This window comes from Lissotriton vulgaris, chromosome 6 (genome assembly GCF_964263255.1).
Source record: "Lissotriton vulgaris chromosome 6, aLisVul1.2, whole genome shotgun sequence".
Lineage (NCBI taxonomy): Eukaryota > Metazoa > Chordata > Amphibia > Caudata > Salamandridae > Lissotriton > Lissotriton vulgaris.
In genome coordinates, this window is record NC_141694.1 from 68549525 (window position 1) to 68573634 (window position 24110).

Consider the following 24110-nt stretch of genomic DNA (forward strand, 5'->3'; position numbering starts at 1 on the left):
TCAGCAAACGCATAATTCCAATGGTCCTATATATAGTATAATGGCCCCTGTTTGATGTTTTTTAACCGGTGTCCAGAAACACAAGGAAGTCGCGCCACTGTTCTTGAAGCAAATAACACAGTTGGCAGCTTTGTCTCTCCATGTTTAAGGGTCACAGAGCTAGGACTGCCGGCACGGCTAGTTGTTAGGTAGCACATTTATTTTCTGATCATAACTGACAGCATATATTTCAAAGTAGTTACTTTATTTACGAAAGATTACTTAAATGGAACAGTAAGAATGTTTCGTAGAAGGCTGAATCAGCTGTTTTATTTTTTTGGTGTATCCAGTGTTTATTTGTGTAGGGAGTGTTTTAAATGTGGAATTTTTAGCATAGTAACTCTGACTCCTGGCAGCAGAACACATGTTTCCCCGTGCGCTGGGATTGCCTTCTCATCTGCGGATCTAGGCAGATGCGTCACGTTGTGAAGCCCTGCGCCACATGTGGGTGTTCCGGCGCAGGGTGGGCGTTCCGGGGCAGGTGCGCCTCGCAAAAGTGGCTGAGTGAAATCTACGAGATTTCACTCAGTCACTTTTAGGCCAATGCTGCGTCAAAACCCTGTGCCTGCTTGAAGCAGGCATAAGGCTTGACGCAGCATTGGACAGATAGGGCACCTTGGGGCAGATTTATGAAGGGCTTGCGCCACGTTTACGCCGCCGTTGCGTGACGCAACGGCACGGAAACGTGGCGCATCCCTGCGCCCTATTTACAACGTTACGCATCTAGGAGATGCGTCACGTTGTACAGCACTGCGCCATGAGGAGGCGTTCCTGCGCAGGGGGGGGCGTTCCTGCGCAGGAACGCCTCTTGAAAGTGGCTGAGTGAAATCTATGAGATTTCACTCAGTCACTTTCAGGGCAATGCTGCGTCAAAACCCTGCGCCTGCTTGAAGCAGGCGTAAGGCTTGAGGCAGCATTGAAAGAATAGGCCCCCCCAGAGCATTGCTGGAGCTGCGTCGCGCTTGAGACGCAACTCCAGCAATGCGCCACATTTCCGGCACAGATGCGTCACGCATCTGTGCCATTTTTGCCCCATGGTGCGCTGCATCATAAGTGCGGCGCACCATGGGTGGCGGAGCTGTGGCGCACTGTGGCGCATGTTAGCTGGCGCATCCCTCGGGATGCGCCAGTTACCATAAATCTGCCCCCTTGAGCCTTGCTGGAGCTGCGTGGCGCTTGCGACGCAACTCCAGCAATGCGCCACCTTTACGGCACAGATGCGTCACGCATCTGTGCCGTTTTTGCCCCATGGTGCGCCGCATTGTAAAAGTGGCGCGCCATGGGTGGTGGAACTGCGGCGCAGAATAACTGCCGCATCCCTGGGGATGCGCCAGTTATTGTAAATCTGCCCCTTCATATTTTGCACATTTTCTCTCCTCATTAGACTTCTGTTGCCTCCTGCTACTCTGTTTCCCTCGCGCCCCCTTCTCCGTCCCACATCTCCTCCCACTCAGCGCACAGCCTAATTGTGCTAAATTTGAACACGCCTCAGGCTGTAAGCGCACTATTACACACACACTGTGCTTTGCCTACTATAAAACATTTCTTTTCATATTTCTGTTACTTTTTTAAAGAACGTCTTACTGCACCTTAACATACGTATATGCTACTACAAATATTATCTATTTAAGTGTCCAGCTACGGACTTCTCCGAACATTCTAGTCCCGAGATGTAATTGCACTAGAATACGCGATTACGCGTTCACATATAACAGTGTTTAATTAAGTTACAGTGCGTACCGGCTCCTTAATGTTATAACTGTTGGACCAGCTGTCACTTACATTTTTTTAAGGAACATTGTCCTCCGATACTGCATTTACAGAATTCTAATTTCTATCTAGTGTTACCAGCGCTACAGCAATACACGAAATCACCGACGAAAATGATTTTTTTTTTACATACTTTCATTCTTCGAAAATGTAATGCATTTTATTGTGCAGCTACAAACTTCCCAGAGTGTCTGTTTGGAATTTTCATTCGTCCCAGGATGTAATTGGACGGGGATACACGTATGGGGATTACATGGACTTTCACACCCGTTTACGCGTTATTACTCACAATGGATATAATTTTGTGTCTGAAGTTAATTTGCATCAGCAACCACTTTCCCTAACAGTAATGTATTTATCTTATTGTTTACAATACTGCGGTGACTTCTCACTCATCCCGGGCGAACGGCGCCATCATAAGGCACAGTATCTATTGGTTATTTTAGAAGTGCTTCGGTTTGTAAGCTCGGTAAGGAAGTACTGCTCTCTCGCTTCCCCAGCCGGTATATACTTTATTAAATGGCGTACACTAGAGCAACACTTGTTTTAAAATTGAATAATATAATCCTTGATGGTTCTTCTGGTCGGCAAAAGTGGGAAACAGCAGACAGATGCTATGATTTCTTTTCTTGTGGGGAAACCTCCCCTCAAGCAATCCGTTTGACAGTCCGGCAGGAAGGACTTGGATCACTATCTGTGTCACCATCTTTTGTTCATCTGGGAGCAGGAGCCCCAACCTAAACATTGATTGCTTTTCACCACATGCTGTCACACTTAACACTTCCCTCACAAATCCCAGACACTGGTCTACATTCTTTGTATGCTTCGTCAACTGCATTTTAAATATATTTACTTTATTCTTCGTGCTGACTTCTGATGCAACTTGGGGTCTTACTTATGCTTCCCGGAGTATAATGCAGTTGTGTACCGATACGAACCTCCCCTACTGTGTAAGGTCATTTTTCATCAGGTTCAGGGTTTATTTGCACTGGGATATACCGCATACTACACAACATTGTTTAAGTAAGTTTCAGTGCGTTCTAGCTTTTTAATATTTTCACTACTGGAAAATCCTTTTAACGCACTTTTATGCTTCCCTTAATATAGTGCATTTTATTAACTATTACAAGTTTATAAACTATCCAAGTCCAAATCTAAGTCCTGGTCCGGTGGTGCCCCGCCTCCGTCTTCCTCTTCTTCTTCCTCTGGGTCAGAGGATGGTGGCTTGGAGAGTGATGTGGTTAAGGGCAAATATGTTGATAAGGATATGTTGCCGGACTTGTTGGACCACGTGAAGGCGAATATGGGGTTCCCTGCTGATGATGTCCCTGGTACTTCTGGAGGTTCCTTGCTTCGCCAGTTCCAGTGCACGGCTCCTGTGGTGATGCCTGTCCACCCTTGTGTCAAGGAGGTTTAGGACCGGGAGTGGAAGGATCCGGATCGTATTCTTCTTCCTCGCTTCATGGCTAAGCTCTATCCTCTTCAGGATATGGCAAAGGATTTGCCGGACTCTGTTCCTATGGATTCTTTTGTGGCAAGTCTCGTGGGGTGCACTTCTTTGGCCGAGGATGCTATTGGGAGGGATCCTGTGGACAAGAGAGTGGACGCTTCCCTGCGTAAGGTTTATTCTGGCTCTCATCTGGCTCTGCGGGCTGGCATCTGCGGGACTTATGTTGCTGAGTCTCTGCTTTCAGACTTGAAGACATTGTATGGGTCCATGGATAATGCCACTGACTGCTCTGAAATTCTGGCTCACGTTGAGCGCCAGGTGGAGTTTCTGTCTGACGTTTCCTTCAATGTGGTGCGTGCTTCTGCCCCCTCGGGGGGTGCTTGCATTGTTGCTCGTAGGAACTTGGTCCTCAAGTATTGGAAGACGGATTCGGACCAGAAGTCTGCTGCGCTGCATTTGCCCTTTCAAGGTTCCATGTTGTTTGGGGCGGAGTTAGAGGGCAGGCTTCATCGGCTTTTCAAGGAGAAGAAGCATTCCTCCTCTTTCAAGCAGTCCTTGGATGCTCCTGCTTCTTCTAAGCCTAAGCCTTTTTTTCGGCCCTCCTCTCGCAAGCAGTTTTCCAGGGGCCGTGGTCGTTTTCAGCCTGGTCAGGGTCGGGACAAGAGGGCAAAGTCCCCTCCTGCTAAACCTCGTTCCTGACTATCTGGGGTCCGAGGTCGGATCCTTGGTAGGAGGTCGTCTTCGGTTCTTTCTTCCGGCCTGGATGTCCTCCTGTTCAGACTTATGGGTCCTGGACGTGATCCGCTTGGGGTACCTTGTGGAGTTTTCCAGCACTCCTCCAGACTCGGGGGTCTGTCCGACTCCTTGGCCATCCTGACCGTCCAAACGAACGGAGCTGTCTCTGGGGATCCAGTCTCTGTTGGACAAGGGGGCGGTGCAGGTGGTTCCTCCAGGGGAGCTGGGTTGGGGGTTTTACTCCATCATTTTTCTGGTGCCCAAGGTGACTGGGGATTTCGTCTTGTTCTGGATCTCAAAGCCCTGAACAAGTATGTGATGCGGATTCCGTTCAAAATGGAGACCCTACAGCGGGGGATTCCCCTGGTTCTCCGGGGTCATTTCATTTGCACTCTGGACCTCCAGGATGCCTATTATCACGTGCCTGTCCATCCTCTTTCTCGTCCTTTCCTAAGGTTTTGGGTTCTGGGGGTGCATTACCAGTTCATGGTTCTTCCCTTTGGCCTGAGGTCGGCTCCAAGGCTGTTTACCAAGGCGGTGCCCCCCTTGGTGGCTTTCTTGCACCTCCAGGGGATGATGGTTTATCCATATCTGGATGATTGGCTCCTGCATGCTCCCTCCGCGGATCAGTTGTTGAGGGATCAGAGGTTGGTGTGTGCGGCCTTGAGGGACCACAGGTTCCTTTTGAATCTCCCCAAATGCCAGCTTCTGCCGTCTCAGGATTTGCAGTTCATAGGGGCCCGTTTCCGCACGGATTTGAATCGGGTCATCCTGCCGGTGGCTCGTGCTGTGAACCTGTGTTCCCTGGCTCATCGGTTTCTGGAGGGTCATTCCTTCTGGGTCCGTCTGTGGTTGCTGATTTGATTTCACAAGAGAGAAGATACATATTGAAAACTGTGTTGCTCCAAAGATTTGGGTGTATGAAAGATAAGAGTGTGAAGAAAAGCATATGTAGTCCAGGGATTCCTTTTTGACGAAAAAATCCGTCTGTGGTTGCGCCTTCTGGGGCTAATGGCGGCCTCTGTGTTCACGGTGCCTTGGGCGCGTTTCCATCTTCATCCTCTGTGGTCTTACCTGCTGGCTTGGTGGAATCCCTTGTCGGGGGACTTGTCCCTTTTGGTTCCTGCGTCTCTTTCAATTCTTCCTGTTCGTTGGTGGTCTCTGTCGTCAAATCTGGACAGGGGCTTGCCTCTGCAGTGTCCTCCTCCGGTGTTCCTTACGACGGATGCCAGCGCTCTGGGCTGGGGGGCAACTTTGGGGTCGGAGTGCCTTCAGGGTCGGTGGTCCCTCCTGGAGGGTCGTCGGTTTTCGAACTGGCGGGACTTGTCTGCTGTGTGTCGGGCTGTTCGGCTCCTTCTGGTGAGCCAGCCTGTGTTGATTCGGTCGGACAACTCGGTGACGGTGGCCTGTTTGAATCACCGGGGCGGTATCCATTCTCGGTCCCTGAACGCAGTGGTGTCCCCCTTGTTTTGCTGGGAGGAGTGCCATCTTTTGTCCCTGGTGGCTGTACATGTCCGGGGGGTGGACAATGGGGTGGCGGATGCCCTCAGTCGTTTTTTTCCTGCCTCCCTGGAGTTGGCCTTGACTCAGGTGGCCTTTCGTCAGGTGTGCGTGAGGTTTGGTCTTCCATTTCTGGACCTCTTTGCTTCCAGGCTTCCCTGGTTCTTCTACCGGATTCCTTAGGAGGGGTCTTGGGGGGTGGATGCCCTGTCCCTTCTGTGGCCTTCACGCCTACTTTACGCCTTTCCCCCTCTGGTTCTGATTTCTCGCTTTCTGTCTCGGCTACTGATGGAGGATCGGGAGGTGGTGGTGGTGGGGCCTTTCTGGCCCCACAGGTCTTGGTTTCCCACTCTGATGCTGTTGGCTGTTCAGGGTCCGTGGTTCTTCCCCTTCCCTCCATCTCAATTACGGTCCTCTCCGATGTTGCCCCTGCGATGGCTTCGGCTGTCGGTTTGGCGGTTGAGAGGCAGGTGTGGAGGAATAGGGGTCTCCCGGAGCATTTAGCCTTGGCTATTCAGCGGTCTCGGAAGCCTTCTACCCTTCAGTCCTATGGTAGACATTGGGGTAACTTTGAGCATTGGTGTCTTGGCTTGGCATTGTCACCCTTGGTTTGTCCTTTGCCGGATGTGCTTCAGTTCCTTTGGGATGGGTTCGAGAAGCGTTTGTCTGTCTCTACTCTCCGGGCTCAGTGGGCTGCTATCAGAGTTTTTCGGGCTCCTTGGGGGAACCTGCCTGATGTTGATGGTTTGGTTTCTCGTTTGTTGCGCAGTTTTGCGAATTCCCGCCCTGTGGTGCGTCCTTCTTTTCCTCTCTGGGATCTTCCCTTGGTTTTGAGGGTTTTGGTTGCGGCTCCCTTTGAGCCTTTGGAGGAGGTTGATATGAAGTTTGTTACCCTGAAGGTTGTTTTTTTGGTGGCTATCACTTCTGCTCGTCGCCTGGGGGAGCTGGGTGCTTTGATGGCTCGGGAGCCTTTTCTGTCCTTCTCTGCTGATGGGGTGGTTCTTCGTCTGGATTCCTCCTTTGTTCCTAAGGTTTCCCCCCAATTTCATCGCTCTCAGGAGCTGGTCCTGCCGGCTTTGGATTCGGCTCAGGTGGACGAGGATGACCTTCCATGGTCCTTGCTGGATGTTTGCCGGGCTTTATGGGTCTATGTGGATCGGACCCGTGATTTTCGGCTTTCTGACTCCCTGTTTGTTTCCTTTGGTGCTGTCTCCAGGGGTTGCTGTGCTTCTTCTTCTTCCATTGGGCGTTGGTTGAAGCGGGTTATTGTTCTGGCCTATTCTCTTTCTGGTTCTCCTCCCCCGGCTGGGGTTCAGGGGCGTTCTACTCGGGGGATGGCTGCTTCCTGGGCGGAGGTCGTGGTGTGTCCCTTTCTGAGATTTGTCAGGCCGCCACTTGGGCTTCGGCTAATACCTTTGTTAGACATTACCGTATCCAGAATGTTCTGGGGGATGACACTAACTTTGGTTTGGGGGTTCTTAGGGCTGTGTGTTCCTGATTCCCCTTGGTTGCCTTCTACTGTGCTGTTCTTTTCAATAAATTGCTGGATTGCTGTTTTGCTGTGTCCTGGTGGTTTTTTGTTTGATGATGGCCGGTTACTGCTTGGGTATTCTCACATTTTAGTATGAAGGGGACGAGGACAGGAGGGACCTGGGGGTAATGTCCTATTATTTACCGGTAATCTTCATTACTCCGGATCCCGTTATCCTCGTCCCCTTCATACCATCCCTCGCTCCCTCCCGGGCTTTCTGGCCCTCACTTTGGGCTTGGTGGTTCAGGAGGCATGCTGGGTACTGTACCCTTATGTACTCTCTATAGGGAGAGGGAGGGGCGTACCAGTATTCCTGCTTTCTTTTTTCTGTCTTGGAGATGACTAATCTCACATTTTAGTATGAAGGGGACGAGGACAACGGGACCCGAAGTAATAAAGATTACCGGTAAGTAATAGGACATTACCCCCAGGTCCCTCCTGTAGTTCTCCTCAGAAACAGGGCAGCTGCGCAGAGCAGGTAGAGACAGCAGTACCCCCTGCTCTGAGGTGGGCAACACAGCCCTCCATGTAGTACCCCTGTCATCTCAGCTGCATTGCTGTGAGTTAGGCCAAGCTGGGGCCTGCAGACTGATTGGAAGGGAAGGGGTAGAGGAACAAAGAAAAGACAACAGTGAAAGAAAAAGCTGAACGGCGCTCATGAGTTGGGCATTGCGCTGCTAAAGTATGTCCACAATTGTTAATAAAAATGCATAAACAAACAAATGCGTCCGGCAACCATTCTTAAAGTGAAAGCTCGCCCCTGCATAAACAAATGCAGCCGGCAATACTAAAGTGAAAGTGTTTGTAGCACACACATGTATGTAATTAAATAAACAAGTAGTCTCCCAAAAACGTATGAGTGTAAGGTAACTGTAATTGACCAGTGCTCTTCGCAGTTAAACAGGAAATGATGTATGTGAAAATGACCCAATAAGTAGCAATGAAATTAAAGGGTCGCTGGATAGAATCAGTGGTAGAAGTGGGCGGGAACGGAATGGCACAGCGACTCCCATTGGGCTCACGGGGCTTCAGCCCCCCCGCCCCACTTGTGTGTGTCAGCCCGGGCTGACACAGCTTTGCGAGCTGGTGACCATCTAATTGCAGCCGCACCCAAGTACTTAACAGGTCTTTAAAAGACCATTTACTTTTAAATTAGGCTTTTGTTGTGTTTTCACCCTTCTTACAGCTACTCTGTCTATGGTTCGAAGAATTAGCCCTCCCCGAAATATTTTTCAGCCACCCCCAAAATATGGCTCTAGTTGCCCCCCTGGCGTGCCCCTACTTCTAAAAATTATTTCAGTCCGTTCCCTTACTTTCAAAAAAGCATCCCGGGGCGGCAAGAATAGTCCTACTTAAAAACAATAACTTTTTTCACTCAGATTCCATGGGGTGCTTGCACTTCTCTGTTGAACTCCAGAGACTGCAGCAGCCCCTCCCTGAGCTCGCACAGACAGAGGCCAGGCTCCATTGTCATTCCGATTGAGGCAGATTATCCCCTTTCAAATGACAATGCGCCCGCCCTCTGCCTTTAGCATATCATGTGCCAGTGAGATCGGAGTTGGTGATCACAGAGGAGATTTCCCCAGACAGAGGACTGTGTGGAACTTGACACCTTGTGTAATTTGTCAATGTTGTACACAGAGTGAACTGGGCAGGAGCAGTGTCCGGACAGAAGAGGTGACAGGAAAGGAGAGGTACTAAGGCAGGAGAGGTGACCGGGCAGGAGATGTAACGGGCAGGAGAAGTAACAGAAAGGAGAAGTAACGGAAAGGAGTAGTGACGGGGCAGGAGAGTTGACGTGTCAGGAGCAGTGACGGGACAGGAGAGGTGACAGGAAAAGAGAGGTGATGGGGCAGGAGAGGTGATGGGGTAGGAGAAGTGATGGGGCAGGAGCGGTGATTAGGCATGGGCAGGAGCGGTAACCATCAGGAGCAGTGAACGGATAGGGGCAGTGAATGGATAAGAGCAGTGAGCGGGGCAGGAGAAGTGATGGGACAGAAGAAGTGATGGGGCTGTTGCGTGTTTATCTAGGTTCCTGATCGATACTGTGACCTTATGCCCCTATTCGGCTATAAATCCATTTATTCCCTAATTAAAAAAGATCTCTGGCTGCGCCTTCACGACAGTGCCCAAAGAAAAGACAGTACTGCATTTTGGCAAATCATTAGATCGCCCTTCCTGGCCAACAACGCAGATATTGAACACCTTGATGTGGCTATTTCAGAGGAAAACTGGGTCTCCCACTTCGCCAAAAGTTTTGGAACAGCCCCAGTCCCTGCAACAGAAAACACAACATACGAGGTTCAGCCAAGGAGAAGTAACATCTACCCAATTAAGATTCATTTTCATCTAAATGAAATCATAAAGGCAATCAGGGCTTCCAAACCCGGCAAAGCCCCAGGCCCTGACGGTGTTCCAATGGACCTGTTTCTCCATGACGTGGATTTCTGGTCGCAGCTAATCACCCGGGTCATGTCAGCAGTAACTAAGATCGGCCTGTACCACTCGTGGTCTACTTCCATTCTTTTGCCCATTTTCAAAAAAGGTGACCGCAATGACCCCGCTTGTTACAGACCAATCTCCCTTCTGGACTCAATGGGCAAAATTGCAGGTCGGGTACTCCTGGACCGTTTACAATCCTGGGCCCGGGAGAATAACATCTTAACCGATCTGCAATATGGTTTCCAAAAGGGACTTGGGACTGTGGAGCAGGCCCTGAATCTCGTCTTACTGACTGGTAAATATGCACACGCCAAAGGAGGTAACATCTTCCTCGTCTATGTCGACCTAAGTGCGGCATTTGACTGCGTCCAGCACGCGAAACTCTGGCAGATACTAAGCGACCTGGGCATGGATCCCCCGATAACAACATTCCTGCGAGAACTCTATTCAAATGCTGAAGGCAGAGTTCGATATGGCATTAGAGGCGAGCTGTCACGTTCATTTCAGATAACGAAGGGAGTAAGACAGGGCTGTGTCCTGGCTCCCTTCCTGTTCAATCTTTACACGAACGGACTCGAACAGGCTATGCTGGAAGGGGCCCAGGATCTCCCCCAGATAAATCATCGCCCGATACCTACGCTGTTGTATGCTGATGACTCAGTGATCCTAGCACGGACCCTAAACCAACTCCAGATCCAAACCAACAAGTACACAGCATTTATGGAGCCACTTGGCCTCAAAGTAAACATTAAGTAAACCTTTACAATGCACCTCGGTCCCAGGACCAAAACCACAAAACCAATAGTGGTAGATAACATCAAATTGGAAAAAACCCAGGTCTATCCATACCTGGGTATCCTAGTGGACGATGCATTGAATTGGCGGAAGGCAATTGAGGCCAGGAATCTTCACTTTCGTCGAGCTACATCAGCCTTAACATCTTTTTCACGGAAACTGGGGAAACCAGCCCCATCTGAACTTTTGACTATATACTACGCAAAATGTCATAGCGTGGCTACTTATGGTGCTGGAATCTGGGGCTACGGACGTATTGACCAATTACAGGTCACCGAAAACTCCTTTGTAAAGTACATCCTGTCCCTCCCTCAAAGCTCGCCGACATTAGCCTCACATCGGGAGCTTGGCATGGAGTATATTGTTGACACCATTCGATGTCAGCCCATTCTCTTGTGGCATCGAATATGGTGCAAGCCTGAATGTCATTTAACCCGCTCCCTCATCGCTGATTGCCTAGCTCTGACAAACTGGCGTAAAATCCCATGGTTAACCTACGTATTCAACTTCTTTAAAGACTTGGACCGCGTTTCCTACTTTGAAGAACCACCCTCAGTAGAAGATATCTCCAGGAAGCAGTTAAAGGTAATGTGTCTGGACCACCTAAGGGAATTACGGAACCAGACAGAGATTATCAAACCATTAAACGAAAAAATCGGCGCCCAACAAACTGGAAAATGCATACAGCCTTATTTGACGTATTTTTTATCTAATTATGAAAGGTATCTATTAACAAGACTTCGATTTAACATTTTCTTTCGTCTAGTTACATTCCCTGAAACGAATAACTGGTCGCCAAAGTTGCTGAACTGTCCCTGTGACGGAATTTCTAAACAAACTACGATCCATGTAGTCCTCTTCTGCAAATATTATAAAACATCAAGGAAAAAATGGATTATTCCGATTCTCCGAATCAGTGGTCACAGACAAACGCATGCAGCATATCTTTATTTGCAATCTTTAAAGACAATGCATGAAGCCAAATTTATAGCGACCTTCCTTAAAGAAGTCTTAACATTACGTCGCAGCATTTCTAGTTAAATGAGAACTGAACAGTATTTTAAACCCTAGTTCTTTATTTCCACTCAAAAATGTTATTAATACTGTGTTTTCTATATCATGTGTTAAAATTCTTCTCTTTTTAAACTATGTACTTTTTATGATTATTGAAATGATAATCGAATAAAAGTCAATGAAACTGAAACCCTATATTGGCATAACCGTTCAAGTGCGATATTCAGAAAGTCATCTCTGGCCTCACACGAACAGAGCCACATTCCAGAATAGTTCTCTGCCACTTCCTTTGCAACCAATTAGTGCAATGACAGAGCAGAAGTCACTATCTGATATTCCTAGATTAACACTCCGAGTTCTTCAACAAGATAAAAACTCAGCAAACCTGGAAATCCCCGCTTGCTGTGTTTTGATTAGTAATGGAACTCTAATGAGCAACTGATAGCTATCACTTCCTAGTGACATCTTTAATTGACGTCTTATGTCCAGCAAACTTGCGTCAAACCAGGCACCTGTCAGGTATAAATACTACCAACGTTGCCTTAAGCAATTGCTGGTGTCCCATTGCTGTTGTATGCTGTATGCAGTACGCTGATGCTGCTGCTGTCCCTTTGGTGGTGAAGCTGCTGATACCATTATCGCTGCTAAAGCGCGAACGATGGTGTGGTGAGCTTAGGAGCTGAACAGCCGTCCCTCTGCGAAGAAGCCCAGCAGATGCCAACTGCCCGCGGACGCTGTCCCCCCTCTTCCTCCTCGACGCGCTGAAGAGAGACGCTGCCTTTCTCTTGCTGAGAAATCCAGCTCCAGCGTTTCTGGTGTACCCTTGCGGGTGACTGGAATACCGAGACCCCCTGAAGAAGATACCAGACCTCCATCATTCTATTCAGAGGTATGGTGTTGACTAAACCCTTAGTGAGAATTCTTGAAGCAAACCTTTGCAAAACCAACTTAACTTAAAGCTACTTACTTACTCCCCTTCCACGTGTTAGGCTTAGGTCAGGCGCACTGGGGTAGGCGTAGTTAGAAACACCAGTTGAGTATGTTAGCCTAATGTATATATGAATGTATATATGTTTTATTACTTTTAAACCATTGTATGGCTAAGAAACCATATCAATGCTTTTACAGTATTATCTTGCAATACTTATCTTACTGTACGTACTTTTTATCATAACAAGTGTTGCAATTGTGGCAATACATTTCTCTTGTACGAGAAGAAAGACTGTTCAATAAATGTTAACCCTTTATTGACAAACGCCCATCTCTCTATTCTCTACATATCGTGAAAGTAAACTGCACTAACCTGACTAAGTGAAATACATGTCTATTGTTTCACACGACCCTAGAGATTGACTCTTGATCTGAGGAGCAAAGTTGTCATGTTGCACGGTTGTTGGAAAGCTGAATCCCTTCTTGTCTGTGCCAGGGAAGCTGATCACTTCCCATGCAGAGAAGAAAGTTTCCAGTGACCTCTGAGCTAGTTGGTAACAAACCCAATTAAGTTTAGCATAGTCAGTGGAGGCCTGGAAGATCCGCACTTCTACGTCGATACTACTGTTTATGTTATTCCAATGCGCAGGGCCTAGTGGGAAACTAGGAACTACACTACAGGGCTGGAGCGGTGATCGGGCAGGAGTGCTGACCAGACAGGAGCAGTGAACTGGCAGGAGCAGTGACGGGCAGGAGAAGTAACGGAAAGGAGTAAGGACGGGGCAGGAGAGTTGACATGTCAGGAGCAGTGACGGGACAGGAGAGGTGACAGGAAAGGAGAGGTAATGGGCCAGGATAGGTGATGGGGCAGGAGAAGTGATGGGGCAGGAGCGGTGATTAGGCATGGACAGGAGCAGTAACCGGCAGGAGCAGTGAACGGGTAGGGGCAGTGAATGGATAAGAGCAGTGAACGGGGCAGGAGAAGTGATGGGACAGAAGGAGTGATGGGGCTGGAGCGGTGATCGGGCAGGAGTGCTGACCAGACAGGAGCAGTGAACGGGCAGGAGCAGTGAATGGGCAGGAGCGGTAATGGGGCAGAAAAAGTGACGGGGTAGGAAATGTGACGAGGCAGGAAAAGTGATGGGCCAGGAGCAGTGATGGGGCAGGAGAGGCAACAGCAAAGGAGAGGTGACTGGGCAGGAGTGGTGACTGGGCAGAAGAGGTGACCAGGCAGGAGAACTGACAGGCAGGAGAAGTGACGGGGCAGGGGAGGTGACAGGCAGGAGAGGTGACGGGGCAGGAGAGGTGATGGGGCATGAGCTAGAGCGGTACCCGGGCGGGAGTGGTGAAAGGACAAGAGCGGTGAAAGGATAGGAGCGGTGAACAGGGTAGGAGCGGTGAACGGGGCAGGAGCAGTGAACAGGGAAGGAGCAGTGAACAGGGCAGGAGTAGTGAACGGGGCAGGAGCAGTGACGGGGCAGGAGCAGTGCCAGGGCAGGAGAAGTGATGGGGCTGGAGAGGCGACAGGGCAGGAGAGGTGACGTGGAAGGAGAGGCAACAGGGCAGGAGAGGTGACCGGGCACAAGAAGTGACGGGCAGGTGACATGATAGGCAGGTTACATGACAGGCAGGTGTTGTGATGGGCAGGTGATGTGATGGGCAGGAGAGGTGACATGTAAAACCCTACTGCAGCGTCTCTGTGATATTGGAATAAGGGGTAGGGCGCTGGAATGGCTCAAGTCCTTTCTTAGTGAGAGAACTTTCCAGGTATATGAAGGAAATAATATCTCCTCCAGTAAACCCCTTGGCTGCGGAGTCCCACAGGGCTCTTCCTTGAGCCCAACGCTATTTAACGTCTATATGAGAGCGCTGGCTGAGATCGTCCGTCCGTATGGTATTAAGATTGTTACCTATGCGGACGATACTCAGCTGGTGCTCTCCCTGGCACAGGAAGATGACTCTTCAGCCAAGGTGGACCTGGTGGGCTGCCTGGAGAAAGTAAAAAGCTGGATGACTCTGTCTTGTCTCAAGCTCAATGGAGACAAGACAGAGATCATGCTGCTGGGTAGTTCGGCTCCAGCTTTAATCAATTCTATTTGGCTCCTCAATCTAGGCCCGCCACCAATACCTAAGAATCCCATTAAGAGTCTGGGTATCTGGCTTGACAAGCCCCTGACGTTTGACTATCAGGCAACTAGGCTAGCCGCTCTCTGATTTGGCCTACTCAGAATCCTGAGGAAAATTCTTCCCCTACTACCTTTCGAAGCCAAACAAACGGGGATACAGGGCTTGATCCAATCTCGTCTGGATTTTGGTAATGCCCTTTATCTAGGAGCTCCTGACTTTACTCTGCGGAAACTGCAGGTAATCCAAAACTGCGCCGCTCGCACACTACTGCAAATCCATCGCAGGTCGTCTGCTAAGCCCGGCCTGAAAAAATTGCACTGGCTCCCCATTAAGGACAGAATTAGTTTCAAGTACTTATGCATTGCCCATCAGGCTTTTTGGGAAACCGGTCCAGAAATTAACATCCCTTTAATTACCCCGTATCATCCCAGAAGACAATTACGATCAGTCAACGCCTTTTTGGCCGTAGTACCCAAGGTCAGAAGAACCAGAGCAGGAGGTCGTTCCTTTTCCTTCAATGTTGCTAAGTTATGGAATGCTCTCCCCTTTCATCTAAGTTCAAATACGGAATTGACATCTTTTCGGAAACAATTAAAAACATTCTTATTTAAAGCCTTCTCCGGCTTTTCGCCTTGTTAGACAATAACCTCAGTCTCAGCGCTTGGACGCCTCAGGGCAACTATGTGCGCTCTATAAAAATCATTTTCATTTCATTTCATTCATTCGTTTCAGGTGATGGGCAGGAGAGGTGACGGGGCAGGAGAGGTGACTGGGCAGGAGAAGTGATGAAGCAGTAGAAGTAATGGGGCAGGAGCGGTGATTAGGCATGAGTAGGAGTGGTAACCGGGCAGGAGCAGTGAACGGGGCAGGAGCAGTGAACGGGGCAGGAGCAGTGAAGGGGGCAGGAGCAGTGAAGGGGGCAGGAGCAGTGAACGGGGCAGGAGCAGTGAATGAGCAGGAGTAGTGAATGGAGCAGGAGCAGTGAACGGGGCAGAAGTGACGGTGCAGGAAAAGTGACTGGACAGGAGAAGTGACGGAACAGGAGAAGTGACGGGACAGGAGAAATGACGGGACAGGAGAAGTGACTGGGAAGGAGAAGTGACGGAGAAGGAGAAGTGACAGGGAAGGAGAGGCAACAGGGCAGGAGAGGTGACCGGGCAGAAGCAGTGATTAGGCATGAGCAGGAGCAGTGACTGGGCAGGAGCGGTGAACGGACAGGAGCGGTGAACGAACAGGAGCGGTGAACAGGGCAGGGGCAGTGAACAGGGCAAGAGCAGTCAACAGGGCAGGAGCAGTGAACAAGGCAGGAGCAGTGAACATGGCAGGAGCAGTGAACAGGGCAGGAAAAGTGACAGGCCAGAAGAAGTGACGGGCCAGGAGAAGGGAGGGGGCAGGGAAATTGACAAAGCAGGAGTGTTGATCGAGCAGGAGTACTGACTTGACAGGAGCAGTGAAAGGGCAGGAGCAGGTGTTACCCAGGGCAACTGGAAGGGTAGGGGGGCAGTTTAGTTTTGGGGGACCAGTTTTGTACAAGTGCAGGAGTTTTAAAAACACTGCAAAGTTCTTTGTATATTCAGCAGGTTTGGGTCAACAATACAAGTGCCAAGATAACTTTGGTGATCAATGTACCTGCTGGAGAGAGATGGGAGCATGTTTTGTCTGGTGGCTGTTTTACTCATCTAAGGTAGTGCAGAGGGGTAATATGCCTGCTGCAAAGAAAATGTACCACGCATATCAAAGAGCAATATGTTATGTGCTTAGTTCAGTGGGTACTGCTTTGTGTTCACTTCTCGAATGAAAGGACTCTTGATTACATATGGCTTGGCAGTTCGGGCTGGACAGTTCCCATTGGGCGCAGGATCAAGACTGATTTGCATATGGCTGGGTCCAAACTGGAATGGCATGGTGAGCAAAAAACGATGGATTTAAGCCCAGATCTCTGAACTGGGGTGAATGTATGACATTGTTCTGCATTCTGTCCAACAATTGTTCTGTTTGCATTTGTCACCCCTAGTGGGACTGGTATGCCCAGACGTGGGTCCCATGCTCTCTATGCCACTGGAGTCAAGCTATCAGGGCTGATAGCCCGAAACCGGTCCTAGGATGCTTGTTTCCAGTCCAGGGAGAACCTGGCCTGGCAGTTCGGGCTGGACTGTTCCCATTGGGTGCAGGATCAAGACTGATTTGCATATGGCTGGATTCAAACTGGAATGGCATGGTGAGCAAAGAAACAATGGATTTAGGCCCAGATCTCTGTACTGGGGTGAATGTATGATATTGTTCTGCTTTCTGTCCAGCAGTTGTTCTTTTTGCTATATTATGATTGAGCAGCTAGCTGACTGACATGAATGTGAAGGAGCCTTTGTGGGTTTCTGTGAGGCTAGATTCTCCTGAAGAGTCCCTTTCTCTTCTGAGCCCTGCTTAACACATGTGTACAGGAGGAGCCCTGTATTCATGACCTCAATGTTTGAGACAAAAAATAATCATGGATTTCTGAACAATGAGAGTAAAATATTAAGGTAACATGTTGTTCCTGCTTATATTTCACACGCTGTACATAAACTTGTATTCCCTATGAGTGTTTGTTTTTTCTTGAATTAAAACTCAAATAAACATGTTTATCCATTGTTTTAATTAAATAACGTTATACGGTGAAACTGGTCAGTGAAATGCTAAACGTACTAAAAATTGGTATGTTTCGCTATTTCTAGCCACACCCCTGACTCCGCCCACCGATTCAATCTTCGGTTATTCCCGCCCCCTGATTCTCCACCCACAGTTCCCCTACTTTTTTTCCCCACTTCGACCACTGGATAGAACCAATTGCAAGCAGCAGGCCGGACACAGGTGGGATTACACTCGGTTGAGTGATTACTGCAGTTCTTACAAACAGCACATGCGCGCTGATGCTCTGCCTAAAAATTATCCGTCACATAATACTACAATAACATTTACAAAAGAAACAATTATAATTAAATAATACATATTTTAAATACATCAATATGAACCAAGTCCACAAACAAATGTTATAAACAAAAACTATGCAAAATCTAAAAACATTAACTAAATTTAGTTTGTCACGCTGGCTATCTTTAGGGGTAACAAGCTGCTCACAGAGGACTCGTGCTCCCCTTACTTAAATATATTAAGGATCTCCGTACAGCCATTGGTAGACCTGATTTGTTTGTTTTGCCTTGGATGATAGAAAAGGCCAATTTGGGAGCTCTGATCATTTTAGACATGTCTTTTTTTTTTTTAAATGGCCAGGGAAGGGAAGGCTATGGAGAAATCAACACTGCAGGATTATGCCATGGTTCGAACTGCTGCTGTTGCACTCTACTTGTGTTTGGTAAAGAACTCATGGGAAAGAATGCACATGACCAACTTTTGTCTAGGGACAATTAGAAGTAATTTATGTTTTCTCCTTGGTCAATACAATACTATTTTGATAATGATTTGCCCATGAGATGACTTTTCCGATCAAATCCTTGCACACTTTGGGGCATATGTACAAGAACGTAACGCCCCCGTAGCGTCACACTTTTAACGTTGCAGCAGCTATTTCTTTATCTCCCTATTCACAAGTTGCCGCTAACTGCAGTTAGCGGCACTTTTGCAGCGTAAATGTGAATTTTCAAGATCAGCACTTCTGTTAGCGGGACTTAATGAGAATGAGATGCAAGGTAGACATTCCCGTGACAAAACTGCTGCTAACCTGACTTCGCAACATTTACAAGGAATTCCTTGTATGGTAGAAGACAAAAAAACTGCCTATAAATCCAGTTAGAGGCAGTTTTTTAAGACCAGAAATAGCTGGTCTTAAAAATGGTGCAAACACTTGGGGCCTCATTTCAGAAGGTTTTGGTGCTGGACAGCGCCTGAAGGAATTTTGCTGCAATGCCCTGTGGCAAAACTATAGGGCAGAAATGCTCACCATCAATAAGGTAGGGCGCATTCCTGGACCTCATTCATGAAAAGTGTTGCATTGCTGCGACAAAACAGCATTGTCACACTTTTCACTACACCCTTCATGCAACACCATGGATGCGCTATATTCACTGTACCGCGTTCCATGTCCGAATTAATGACAGATATGCAGTTGTGTCACAAGCATGACGCAACTCCAGAAATGCATGGGGGCCAGCCTATCCCTGTGGCACTGCATCACCCTTACGTCTGCCATGAGGCAGGCTTATGGTACTGATGCAGTGGCGTCCTACGATTGTTGCAGTGGAATCTTATGTATTTCACTGCGCCACTCCTGTGAGGCTTTGTTGTGTGGGAACGCCCGCCCTGGACACATCATACCTGATGCAGTTATAATGTGGCACAGGGCTTCACAAGATCATGCATATGCCTAGATGTGCCACTTTTGAAATACATTTCAAAGCCCGATTGGTGGCTCGATACAAACAAATGTTAGAAATAGATTGCTTGATTTAGACAATGAATGAATCGGAAAACTGAGACACATTCAGTCAAAGAACAATACTGCACAGGTGTCTACTTCAAAAAGTCAAGATTTATACAAACAGTTGTTATATAAAAGGGTACAAAAGCAACTGAAAAGAACATTCTATCATAGAAATCTTGTTATCATAAATACTTAAAGCCACAACCCATTTCACATATTAAATAGGGACAACATCATTGTCTATACAATGAAACTTTCTCGAGACAATAATGACAAAGAAAATGGGGTTGATTGTCCACGTTTCTGTCTTTATAGGGAAAACATCTGTAAGACCATCTTCAGGACGTAAGTTATTTTGTGTACTGATTACCTTTACAAAAATGGAATAATCCAAAGAACTGTAAATCAATAAAAGATATGTAAAATGAAGAAGTGAGACACCAGGGATGTGAAAAAGATGGAAACTGTGTTCATTCACCAGAGAAAGAAAACAAGAAAATGTCACCAGATTAGTTAGGGAGGAAAGTGATAGCGTAAAAAATAGAAATCACTATCCCTTCACCAACACAATGCTCAAAGTGAATCATTGAAGTCACTTACTGGTAAATTGGGAACCTAATCGTAAGGTCCAGACTCATAGTGGACTGTGGTAGATGAGCTATTTTTGAGGCACATCAAGAATCTATAGTGAGAATAGGAGCATTATTTACTCAAATGTTCTTCAACCAAAATCTGTCAGTACTATGTATATGTTTATAGTATAGATTTGCTGATCTAAGGTAACTGAATATTAAGTCATTATGAACTAATATGGCATGGAATTCCTCACACAAAGTTGTCACAATATCAATGACTATAAATACAGTCACATATTAGCTAATTTAAATTGAATTAAGGTGATGTTGTTAAAAGGGCATTCATTGGGTAACCGTCCTTCTCCTAAAGAACACATAATATATGGATGCGTTCATATATTAAAAACAGGACTCATGTTCATAGAGGTGCATTACTAGTCTTTATTGGCGCTGGTAACGAATGTGCGTGGAACTATATTAGTCTAACCCCAATTAATCGCTGGTTGAAAGGGCGGGCAGCCTCCAACAAAATAGTGCATTAATCAGCTATGTTGTACATCTGTAGTGAAAGGAAATGAGTTGATTGATGTTGTGTCTCCATCTTTTCTCGAGACATCTGCAGGTGGGGCTGGACCAATGGACGGTGGGAGTGAACCAGTGGCCTTCTTGGAGTGTTGGTTGCCTGGTCTTTTCTTGAGGGGTGCCAGGGTGTCCGCGAATTTGGAGATCCATCGGTGGAGGTAGGGTCCTTGTTATGGGCATGGTCCAGGGGCAGATGGCCGCAGATGGGTTTGCCTTTGAAGCACTAGTTATACGCCATTATGTAGTGCTGCGGGAGGACTGGACAGCTGTGAGGCGCGAAATGCAGAAGAAGACACTGGAGGGGGCGGGGATGCTAGGGTGAGTGGGGGTTAAAAATATATATATTTTTTAATTCTTACCTTGAGGCCGTGTCCCGTGTCTTCTGTACTCCTGCTCTCCTGAGTCTGCTTTCAGGAACAGAAAGCAGTTAGCCAGGCTCCCTCTCCTAAGCCAATCACAATAGGCAATGCAGCGTTGTGATTGTTCTTGAGTGCCGTGACAAGGCGTTCAGCCAGGCGCTAGAGGGGTGGGCATGTGCAGGCTGTAAGGCAGCCTGCATTGTGAACAGGGATGTGCGCATGACTGTTTTGGGTGGCCTGAGAAGGCCGAACCAGCAGTCATTGTGCACTTGAGTGGGCATACCACTCTGCCCCTGCCCTGCTCGGTGAGTAGAGCAGCAACACCCACCCTCCCGCCCGCAAAGAATGCATAGCATAAGTACATCAGAAAGTTATCATCATGTCATGTTTCCTCTTCTTGGACTCCTTGGAAGCAGTGGGGTGACACTCTTCCGACATAGCGGATGAGCTGCCACCCACACGTACTAGGCCTGGGCCCAACTCGACCCCGTGTCTCCTCCACTATGCGTCCTGCGTTGTCCTCACCTCGACATTGACACCGTGGCACAATCTGCTGCACTCTCTCGAAATCTATGACTCAGCCAGCAGGAGCCTCAGCCAGGCGTAGTTTCACAAGCATGGGTACAGCAGTCGCCGCCAATCAGCAGGAGAACCTCATGATGCAGGTGATGCAACAGGGCCCCCTTAGGTGTGAAGTTGCAGTGCTCCCACAACACAAGTTTGAAGCAGCTCAAGGGCCTCAACCTCCACAGCATCCTGCCAGCTAAACATTTATTTATTTTATTTGTTTGAATTTATATGGCGCACAGCTACCCAACAAAGGGTTTCCCGGCGCGACAGATCCCAGTGTCAATGCGGTTACAGGAATTAGATGTTGAATAGCCATGTTTTTAGGGCTTTCCTGAATTTGATGTAGCTTGGTTCAGACCGCAATGTGTGTGGCATTGAATTCCAAAGTGTGGGTCCTAGAAAAGAAAAGGACTTGCCACCCATGCGTGACAGCTTGATCTTTGGGATTTCAAAATTATTTGCCATAGAGGACCGAAGAGATCTGGAGGGACGGTAGGGGCGCATCAGGCTTTGTAGGTATTTTGGGGCGGTATTGGTGGAAATCTTGTGCATGAAACATAGGGATTTGAATTTGACCCGATTTTCAATTTTTAACCAGTGTAGTTTCCTAATGTATTTGGTAGTTGGAGTAGTGATGGGAATTTTCCAGAGTAGTCTGGCTGCTGCATTCTGTACTGACTGTAACCTGCGGACAGTAGCTTTATTTGCCCTCAGGTACAGAGCATTGCCATAGTCTAATCTGGATGTGATCAGGGCGTTGACAACAGTTTTCTTGGTGTTTTCAGGTAACATCCTCCAGACTGTGATGAAGAGAGACGTGGCCTAACACTGCTAATCCCCTCCGTGCACCCCGGTGTAGTGGTGGCACATGATATGCGATGCAGATCTCCCTACGTTTGTGGGCAGGAGCGCCTCTACCATTCACAGCTCCAAGGGGCACCAGGCGGTCTTCTCACACAGGTCAGCAATGTGTCTCCATTCGACCTGGCAGACTTCAACACCCAGTAAGGGGGATTGCTGTCGCCTTAATGTCTATCGCCATGGTCCAGCAACTCCACAGCATCTCCGTATCCCACTCCGGGTCCCAGAGGGAGGCCCAATGAGGCCTCCGGTCCCTGGGGACTGTCCTCGCTTTCAAAGTTTTGGATGCCTTGGTGTTGCAAGGAGTGCGCAATGATAAGTGATGCATTACTGGTTTTGCCCAGCTATGTGCCTCTTTTCATGATTGAAGCCCTGAATGTCCTCTTCCACTGGGACTCTGGCTGGTCATCCTGGCTGTTGGTGGGGTTTGTTGATCTGTGCTGCACTTGGCCCTGGCTGCTCTATTCTGCATTTCATTGGTTTTGTTTCCTATTTTTCATTGGAGGAGAACTCATGGGCTATTTCTGCCTCTAGAGGCTTTTCGTCAGTTTTCGACCACTGGCGTCAGAATTTGTATCGCCTTCAAGCTAGTGTTAGCGGCAGTTTTCACAGCGGCTACCTGAAACTATCAACATGTAGCGACGTATTGTAAATATATCGCTAAGAGGGTGACAGTTTTTGGTGCTAGGCCACGTTAAGAAAACGGCTGTGAACGCTAGTTAGCAACAGTTCTTGTACATATACCCCTTTGTCATTTGTCAATATTTTGAACTTTCAAAAAAGTGACTTTTAAAACCTCTGCTTAACCTCTATGGATTTTATCAGTACAAACAAGCACTGTGCTTTTTGCATATGCTGCCCAAATCTCTTGTATTAATCCTCTAATTATTTGCTAATAGCATGTGAAGTACACACATTTTTAATTTATTGTTTTTTTGCTGACCTCTTTTTATTTCGTCCTGATGTATCTGTATATATGTCTATGTGCTTTCATGATTATTTTAAAATAATCAAATAAACCCAGTTAGCAAAGAAATGAATAAAACATTAAATAATTACACAAGAATAGCAAACTACAACACTTTAAACATTAATACTATTGTTAAAAACTAAAAATATATACATTTGACATTGATCTTTGATTTCTCAATTTGTTTGTAGTCATAACAGTTTGACCATGATATTAGAGTCACAACTTATTTTGGAGATTATGTTCAACATACATATCCATTTAGGGCGCCATATCACCAATAATCTTATAACAATTAACCAAGGCATGTCCATGAACTTAAGGCGAATTACAGCATTGTATCACCTAATCAGTGCTATGAAGTGCTACATACATAATAAATGTATGTATTGTCGCAGGGATTCCGTGCTCAGACAGAACTGTGCATAGAGGCTTGGAACCTTAGTGAATTAGGATGTCCCAAAACTCACCTCAGTACCCAAAAATCCCCTACCAAACTAGCTACAGTGTCTCATTGGTTATCATAAACTCCCAATGCTTAGACCAACCAGAACATGAACTTAGTACACCTCAGGTAACGTGGAACACATGAACACTCTTTCGTTATACAATCATTTCAATCCAGAACCAGGAGTAAAAGAGGACACGTGCATATTTGAAATGTTTATTCACTAATGCAGTGCTCTCAAGCGCAGTATCTTAGCTAATACAAGCAAACATATTATAAGAAACAAAGAAATCCGCATAGTCACTAGTCCATAGAACACAAATGGTGCAAGCATAGTATTATGCTAAAATGAATAGGGTTTAACAAAACCTAAAATGTCCATCATAATTCGGAAAAAATTTGAGAGAAGAAGAAAAAAAATCATGACATCAAAGGCCCCAATAGCAGTTAGCCTAAAACTGAGTATGCAAAATAAGCAGCAACCGCTTCCAAAAGGAAGTCACTGTTATCGTCCGAAAACAACTCAGCCATCCAATTTAATAGAGAGAAAGAACATAGATGCTCTTCAATTACCGGAGTCTCGTACCATCAGAGGACAACTCAGTGGGTTCTCAATGAAGCTGTGTCCCAAGAAATCTTGCGCCGCTGCGAATATATTCCAACGACCCAGAACTCCATGCATCGCTGCAAAGGCCATAATCCCTCCGTCAGAACAAAGCAATTCATGAGCAACTAAGGGACTCATGAGATGATCATAATCCACTTCAGAAGACACCAAATTGCAGAGACACAAATCCAGGGCCCACATGAAATCACAGCTCAGGCAATGAAATACAGGCTGGACACAGGTGAAATAGGAAAATCGAAACGACAATCCATATGATGCACTCAGGGTGGCAAGTGGCAGCACACTATAGTATTCAAGCATCCTGTTGCGAAACAGTGCTAACTGCCCCCTCGTGTTTGCGAACACAGGACGGGCATCCATTTTTAATGAA

At 47.3% G+C, this 24110-nt stretch overlaps 1 pseudogene; it reads right to left on the minus strand.

Moving 5' to 3' along the window:
- Positions 1-4444: 4444 nt before the first annotated feature.
- LOC147706799 (uncharacterized) overlaps positions 4445-24110 on the minus strand; it is a 37177-nt pseudogene continuing 17511 nt past the window's right edge.